Source organism: Arachis hypogaea, chromosome 5 (genome assembly GCF_003086295.3).
Source record: "Arachis hypogaea cultivar Tifrunner chromosome 5, arahy.Tifrunner.gnm2.J5K5, whole genome shotgun sequence".
NCBI classification, from domain to species: Eukaryota; Viridiplantae; Streptophyta; class Magnoliopsida; order Fabales; family Fabaceae; genus Arachis; species Arachis hypogaea.
The window spans coordinates 67,713,807-67,722,232 of NC_092040.1; the positions used below are offsets into that span (position 1 = coordinate 67,713,807).

Sequence of the window (8,426 nt, forward strand, 5' to 3'; positions counted from 1 at the left end):
ATTCATAGATCAGATGCTAGAAAGACTAGCAGGTCATGAATACTACTGCTTCCTGGATGGATATTCAGGTTATAATCAAATTGCAGTAGATCCCCAGGATCAAGAGAAAACGGCATTCACATGTCCATCTGGAGTATTTGCATACAGAAGGATGCCATTTGGCTTGTGCAATGCACCTGCAACCTTTCAAAGGTGCATGCTCTCCATCTTCTCTGATATGGTGGAGAAGTTTCTGGAAGTCTTCATGGATGACTTTTCAGTATTTGGAGACTCATTCAGCTCCTGCCTTAACCATTTAGCACTTGTTTTGAAAAGATGCCAAGAGACCAACCTAGTTTTAAACTGGGAAAAATGTCACTTTATGGTGACTGAAGGGATTGTCCTTGGGCACAAAATTTCAAACAAGGGAATAGAGGTGGATCAAGCTAAGGTAGAGGTAATTGAAAAATTACCACCACCTGCCAATGTTAAGGCAATCAGAAGCTTTCTGGGGCATGCAGGATTCTATAGGAGGTTTATAAAGGATTTTTCAAAAATCGCCAAACCTCTGAGCAATCTGCTAGCTGCAGACACGCCATTTGTGTTTGACACAAAGTGTTTGCAGGCGTTTGAGACCCTGAAAGCTAAGCTGGTCACAGCACCAGTTATTTCTGCACCAGACTGGACATTACCCTTTGAACTAATGTGTGATGCTAGTGACCATACCATCGGTGCAGTATTGGGACAGAGGCATAACAAGCTTCTGCATGTCATTTATTATGCTAGCAGTGTTTTAAATGATGCCCAGAAAAATTACACAACCACAGAAAACGAATTACTTGCAGTGGTTTATGCCATTGACAAGTTTAGATCCTACTTAGTAGGATCAAAAGTGATTGTGTACACTGACCATGCTGCTCTTAAATATCTACTCACAAAGCAGGATTCAAAGCCTAGGCTTATAAGATGGGTGTTGCTTCTGCAAGAGTTTGATATAGAAATAAGAGACAGAAAAGGAACAGAGAATCAAGTAGCTGATCACCTATCCCGGATAGAACCAATAGCAGGAGCATCCCTCCCTGCTACTGAGATCTCTGAAACCTTTCCGGATGAGCAATTGTTTGCTGTTCAGGAAGCTCTGTGGTTTGCAGACATTGCAAACTATAAGACACAAGGTTCTTGATGAGCGGATAATTTATACGCTTTTTGGCATTGTTTTTATATAGTTTTTAGTAAGTTTAAGCTACTTTTAGGGATGTTTTCATTAGTTTTTATGTTAAATTCACATTTCTGGACTTTACTATGAGTTTGTGTGTTTTTCTGTGATTTCAGGTAAATTCTGGCTGAAATTGAGGGACTTGAGCAAAACTCTGAAGAAGGCTGACAAAAGGACTGCTGATGCTGTTGGAATCTGACCTCCCTGCACTCGAAATGGATTTTCTGGAGCTACAGAACTCCAATTGGCGCGCTCTCAACGGCGTTGGAAAGTAGACATCCAGAGCTTTCCAGCAATATATAATAGTCCATACTTTATTCGAAGAATAACGACGTAACTTGGCGTTGAACGCCAAGTACAAGCTGCTGTCTGGAGTTAAACGCCAGAAAAACGTCATGATCCGGAGTTGAACGCCCAAAACACGTCATAACTCGGAGTTCAACTCCAAGAGAAGCCTCAGCTCGTGGATTGATCAAGCTCAGCCCAAGCATACACCAAGTGGGCCCCGGAAGTGGATTTATGCATCAAATACTTACTCATGTAAACCCTAGTAGCTAGTCTAGTATATATAGGACATTTATCTATTGTATTAGACATCTTTGGTCTCAGTTTTGTTTTATTCTTCATCTTAGGAAATCATTGATCACGTTAGGGGGGCTGGCCATTCGGCCATGCCTGAACCTTTTACTTATGTATTTTCAACGGTGGAGTTTCTGCACACCATAGATTAAGGGTGTGGAGCTCTGCTGTACCTCAAGTATTAATGCAATTCTATTGTCTTTTATTCAAATCTCTCTTATTCTTATTCCAAGATATTCATTCGTACCCAAGAACATGATGAATGTGATGATAAGTAACCCTCATTATCATTCTCACTTATGAACGCACGTGATTGACAACCACTTCCGTTCTACATGCAACAAGAGCTTGAATGTGTATCTCTTAGATTCCCCAACAGAATCTTCGTGGTATAAGTTAGATAGATGGCGGCATTCATGAGGATCCGGAAAGTCTAAACCTTGTCTGTGGTATTCCGAGTAGGACTCTATGATTGAATGACTGTGACGAGCTTCAAACTCCTGAAGGCTGGGCGTGATGACAAGCACAAAAGAATCAAGGGATTCTATTCCAACCTGATTGAGAACCGACAGATGATTAGCCGTGCTGTGACAGAGCATAGGAACGTTTTCACTGAGAGGATGGGATGTAGCCATTGACAACGGTGATGCCCTACATACAGCTTGCCATGGAAAGGAGTAAGAAGGACTGAGTTGAAGCAATGGGAGAGCAGGCGTTCTTGAGCCATACAGCATCTCCATTCGCTTATCTGAAATTCCCACCAATGAATCTGCATAAGTATTCTATCCCTTTTATTATTTCTTCTTTTTATTATTAATCTTCGAAACCATAAACAAATTTAATCTGCCTAACTGAGATTTGCAAGGTGACCATAGCTTGCTTCATACCAACAATCTCTGTGGGATCGACCCTTACTCACGTAAGGTTTATTACTTGGACGACCCAGTACACTTGCTGGTTAGTTGAACGGAGTTGTGAAAGCCGCAGTATTGTGCACCAAGCTTTTGGAGCCATTACCGGGGATTATTCGATTTGTGTGAAAGTATAAATCACAATTTCGTCCACCAAGTTTTTGGCGCCGTTGCCAGGGATTGTTCGAGTATGGACAACTGACGGTTCATCTTGTTGCTCAGATTAGGTAATTTTCTTTTCAAAAATCTTTTTCAAAATTTTTCTTTTATTTTTCGTTTTTCCAAAAATATTTTCGAAAACAAAAAAAATTAATAAAAATACAAAAAAAATTAGAAAATCATAAAAATCAAAAATATTTTGTGTTTCTTGTTTGAGTCTTGTGTTAATTTTAAAGTTTGGTGTCAATTGCATGCTTTAAAAATTTTCTTGCATTTTTCGAAAATCCCATGCATTCATAAGTGTTCTTCATGATCCTCAAGTTGTTCTTGACAAGTCTTCTTGTTTGATCTTGATGTTTTCTTATTTTGTGTCTTTCCTTGTTTTTCTTGTGCACTTTTGCATTCATATTTTCCATGCATTAAAAATTTCTAAGTTTGGTGTCTTGCATGTTTTCTTTGCATCAAAAATTTTTCAAAATTATGTTCTTGATGTTCATCATGATCTTCATAGTGTTCTTGGTGTTCATCTTGACATTCATAGCATTCTTGCATGCATCTTGTGTCTTGATCCAAAATTTTCATGTTTTGGGTCATTTTTGTGTTTTTCTTTAAAAATTTAAAAATCAAAAATATCTTTTCCTTATTTCCCTCCAAAATTTCGAAATTTTGGGTTGACTTGGTCAAAAATTTTCAAAATTAGTTGTTTCTTACAAGTCAAGTCAAAATTTCAAATTTTAAAAATCTTATCTTTTTAAAATCTTTTTCAAAAATCATATATTTTTCATTTTTTCGAAAATTTCAAAAATTATCTTTCAAAATATTTTCAAAATCTTTTTCTTATCTTTTTATCAAATTTTCGAAAATTAAGCTAACAATTAATGTGATTGGTTCAAAAATTTGAAGTTTGTTACTTTCTTGTTAAGAAAGGTTCAAATCTTTAAATTCTAGAATCCTATCTTGTAGTTTCTTGTTAGTTAAGTAATTTTTAAAATTAAATCTTTTTCAAAATATCTCTTTATTAAAATTTTTATCTTATCTTTTTATCTTTTATCTTATCTTTTTCAAAATTTGATTTCAAAATATCTTATCTAACTTCTTATCCTCTTATCTTTTTCAAAATTTGATTTCAAATCTTTTTCAAATCAACCAACTAACTTTTTGTTTGTTTCTTATCTTTTTCAAAACCACCTAACTACTTTTCCCTCTCTAATTTTCGAAAATTCTCCCTCTCTTTTTCAAAAATTCTTTTTGTTTTTAATTTTAATTTCAATTACTTTTATCTCTAATTTTTGAAAATCACTAACTCTTTTTCAAAAAATTATTTTCGAATTTCTCTCCTCTTCTCTCCTTTCTTATTCTATTTAATTATTTAATCACTAACACTTCTCTTCACCTCTCTTCATCCAAAAATCCGAATCTATCCTTCTTCTTTCTTCACCCCTTTCTTCTTCTACTAACATAAGGGAATCTCTATACTGTGACATAGAGGATTCCTCTTTCTTTTCTTGTTTTCTTCTCTTTCATATGAGCAAGAACAGGGAAAAGGGCACTCTTGTTGAAGTTGATCCAGAACCTGAAAGGACTCTGAAGAGAAAATTAAGAGAAGCTAAATTACAACAATCCAGAAACAACCTTTCAGAAATTTTCGAACAAGAGAAGGAGATGGCAGCCGAAAATAATAATAATAATAATGCAAGGAGAATGCTTGGTGACTTCACAAAGCCAACGTCCAAGTTTGATGGAAGAAGCATCTCCATTCCTGCCATTGGAGCCAATAACTTTGAGCTTAAGCCTCAACTAGTTGCTTTAATGCAACAAAACTGCAAGTTTTATGGACTTCCATCTGAAGATCCTTATCAGTTTTTAACTGAGTTCTTGCAGATCTGTGAGACTGTAAAGACGAATGGAGTTGATCCTGAAGTCTACAGACTCATGCTTTTCCCTTTTGCTGTAAGAGACAGAGCTAGAATATGGTTGGATTCACAACCTAAGGATAGCCTGGACTCCTGGGATAAGCTGGTCACTGCCTTCTTGGATAAATTCTTTCCTCCTCAAAAGCTGAGCAAGCTGAGAGTGGATGTTCAAACCTTTAAACAAAAAGATGGTGAATCCCTCTATGAAGCTTGGGAAAGATACAAGCAGCTGACCAAAAGATGTCCATCTGACATGTTTTCAGAATGGACCATGTTAGATATATTCTATTATGGTCTCTCTGAATTTTCGAAAATGTCATTGGACCATTCTGCAGGTGGATCTATTCACCTGAAGAAGACGCCTGAAGAGGCTCAAGAACTCATTGACATGGTTGCAAACAACCAGTTCATGTATACCTCTGAGAGGAATTCCGTGAATAATGGGATACCTCAGAAGAAAGGAGTTCTTGAAATTGATGCTCTGAATGCCATATTGGCTCAGAACAAAGTGTTGACTCAACAGGTCAACATGATCTCTCAAAATCTGAATGGACTGCAACATGCATCCAACAGCACTAGAGAGGCAGCTTCTGAAGAAGCTTATGATCCTGAAAACCCTGCCATGGCAGAGGTTAATTACATGGGTGAACCATATGGAAACACCTATAACCCATCATGGAGAAATCATCCAAATTTCTCCTGGAAGGATCAACAAAAGCCTCAACAAGGCTTTAATAATGGTGGACGCAATAGGCTGAACAATAGTAAGCCATATCCATCATCTTCTCAGCAACAGACAGAGAATTCTGAACAAAACACTTCTAATTTAGCCAATATAGTCTCTGATCTGTCAAAGGCCACTTTCAGTTTCATGAATGAAACCAGATCTTCCATCAGAAATCTGGAAGCACAAGTAGGCCAGCTGAGTAAGAAAGTCATTGAAACTCCTCCCAGTGTTCTCCCAAGCAATACAGAAGAGAATCCAAAAGGAGAGTGCAAGGCCATTGATTTAATCAAAGTGGCCGAATGCATAGGGGAGGAGGAGGACGAAAATCCTAGTGAGGAAGACCTCCTGGGATGTCCTTCAAGCAAGAAGGAGTTTCCTATTAAGGATCCTGAGGAATCTGAGGCTCATACAAAGACCATAGAGATTCCATTAAATCTCCTTCTGCCATTCATGAGCTCTGAAGAATATTCATCCTCTGAAGAGGATGAAGATATGACTGGAGAGCAAGTTGCTCAACACTTAGGAGCTATCATGAAGCTGAATGCCAAGCTGTTTGGTAATGAGACTTGGGAAGGTGAACCTCCCTTGCTCATTAGTGAACTGGATACTTGGATTCAGAAAACTCTACCTCAAAAGAAACAAGATCCTGGCAAGTTCTTAATACCTTGCACCATTGGCACCATGATCTTTGAAAAAGCTCTATGTGATCTTGGGTCAGGGATAAATCTGATGCCACTCTCTGTAATGGAGAAGCTGGGAATCATTGAGGTACAACCTGCCTTGTTCTCATTACAATTGGCAGACAAGTCAGTGAGACAAGCTTATGGAATAGTAGAGGACGTGCTAGTAAAGGTTGAAGGCCTTTACATCCCTGCTGATTTCATAATCCTAGACACTAGGAAGGAAGATGATGACTGCATCATCCTAGGAAGACCTTTCCTAGCCACAGCAGAAGCTGTGATAGATGTCACCAGAGGAGAATTAGTCCTTCAATTGAATGAGGAATACCTTGTGTTTAAGGCACATGGCCATCCCTCTGTGACAAAAGAGAGTAAGCATGAAGAGCTTCTCTCAGTTCAAAGTCAAGAAGAACCCACACAGTCAAACTCTAAGTTTGGTGTTGTGAGGCCACAACCAAACTCTAAGTTTGGTGTTAAGACCCCATATCCAAACTCTAAGTTTGGTGTTGGGACTATACAACATTGACCTGATCACCTTTTAGCTCCATGAGAGCCACTGTCAAGCTATTGACATTAAAGAAGCGCTTGTTGGGAGGCAACCCAATTTTATTTATCTAATTTTATTTTATTTTGTTTCTTTGTTATTTTTGTGTTGAATTAGGTACATGATCATGAGGAGTCACGAAAAAAATCAAAGAAATTAAAAACTGAGTCAAAAACAGAAGAAAAAAAAAATTTTCACCCTGGAGGTAGCGCAGACTGGCGTTCAACGCCAGTAAGATGCATCTGGCTGGCGTTCAACGCCAGAACAGAGCATCTTTCTGGCGCTGAACGCCCAAAACAAGCAACAACCTGGCGTTTAACGCCAGGATGTGCACACAGAGGACAATCTGGCGCTGAACGCCAGAAACAAGCATGAAACTGGCGTTCAACGCCAGAAACATGCATTACATGGGCGTTTAACGCCCAGAACATGCACCAATGGGCATTTGAACGCCAGAATGATGCATGAAGGCAATTTACACGCCTATATGGTGAAGGAATGGTATTTCTTTTCACCTCAGGATTTGTGGACCCCACAGGATCCCCACCTCAGGATCTGTGGACCCCACAGGATCCCCACCTACCTTTTCTTTTAATCCTAATCACAACCTTTTCTTTTAATCCTAATCACACTCTCCTAATCCAAATCTCATTTTCAATGTCACACTTCCCAAAAACCTTCACCAATCACCTCAATTCCTCTCCCCAATTACCCCATTCACCATTCACATCAACCTCCTCTTCCCCATAAACCCCACCTACCTCCATAAAATTCAAATTCATTTTCCCACCCATCCCCACCCAAATTGGCCGAACCTATACCCTCCCCTCTCCCTATAAATACCCTTCTTTTCTTCTTCATTTTCACACAACACAAACCCCTTCTTCTCCCACATAGCCGAAACCAATTCTTCCCCTCTCTACTCTATTCTCTTCTTCTTCTTCTACTTTTCTTTTCTTTTTTTTGCTCGAGGGCGAGCAAATTTTAAGTTTGGTGTAGTAAAAAGCCTAAGCTTTTTGTTTTTCATCACCATCAATGGCACCTAAGACCGGAGTATCCTCAAGAAAAGGAAAATGGAAGGCAAAAGCTTCCACCTCCGAGTCATGGGAGAAGGAGAGATTCATCTCCAAAAGCCATCAAGACCACTTCTATGATGTTGTGGCAAAGAAGAAGGTGATCCCCGAGGTCCCTTTCAAGCTCAAAAAGAATGAGTATCCGGAAATCCGACATGAAATCCAAAGAAGAGGTTGGGAAGTCTTAGCCAACCCCATGCAACAAGTCGGAATATTGATGGTTCAAGAGTTCTATGCCAATGCATGGATCACTAGAAACCATGATCAAAGTATGAACCCGAATCCAAAGAACTATATCACAATGGTTCGGGGGAAATACTTAGATTTTAGTCCGGAAAATGTGAGGTTGGCGTTTCACTTACCCATGATGCAAAGTGATGAACGCCCCTACACAAGAAGGGTCAACTTTAATCAAAGGTTGGACCAAGTCCTTGCGGACATATGTGTGGAAGGCGCCCAATGGAGAATAGACTCCAAAGGCAAGCCAGTCCAACTAAGAAGAGTGGACCTCAAGCCTGTAGCTAGAGGATGGTTGGAGTTCATCCAAAGATCCATCATCCCTACAAGCAACCGATCTGAAGTTACTGTGGATCGGGCCATCATGATCCATAGCATCATGATTGGTGAAGAAGTAGAGGTTCATGA

At 39.1% G+C, this 8,426-nt stretch overlaps 1 non-coding gene across 1 annotated transcript; it reads right to left on the minus strand.

Moving 5' to 3' along the window:
• Positions 1 to 4,908: 4,908 nt before the first annotated feature.
• On the minus strand, positions 4,909 to 5,012 carry LOC112804382 (small nucleolar RNA R71). Its single transcript, XR_003202989.1, has one exon. It is a non-coding gene; the product is annotated as a small nucleolar RNA R71 (small nucleolar RNA).
• Positions 5,013 to 8,426: the final 3,414 nt, after the last annotated feature.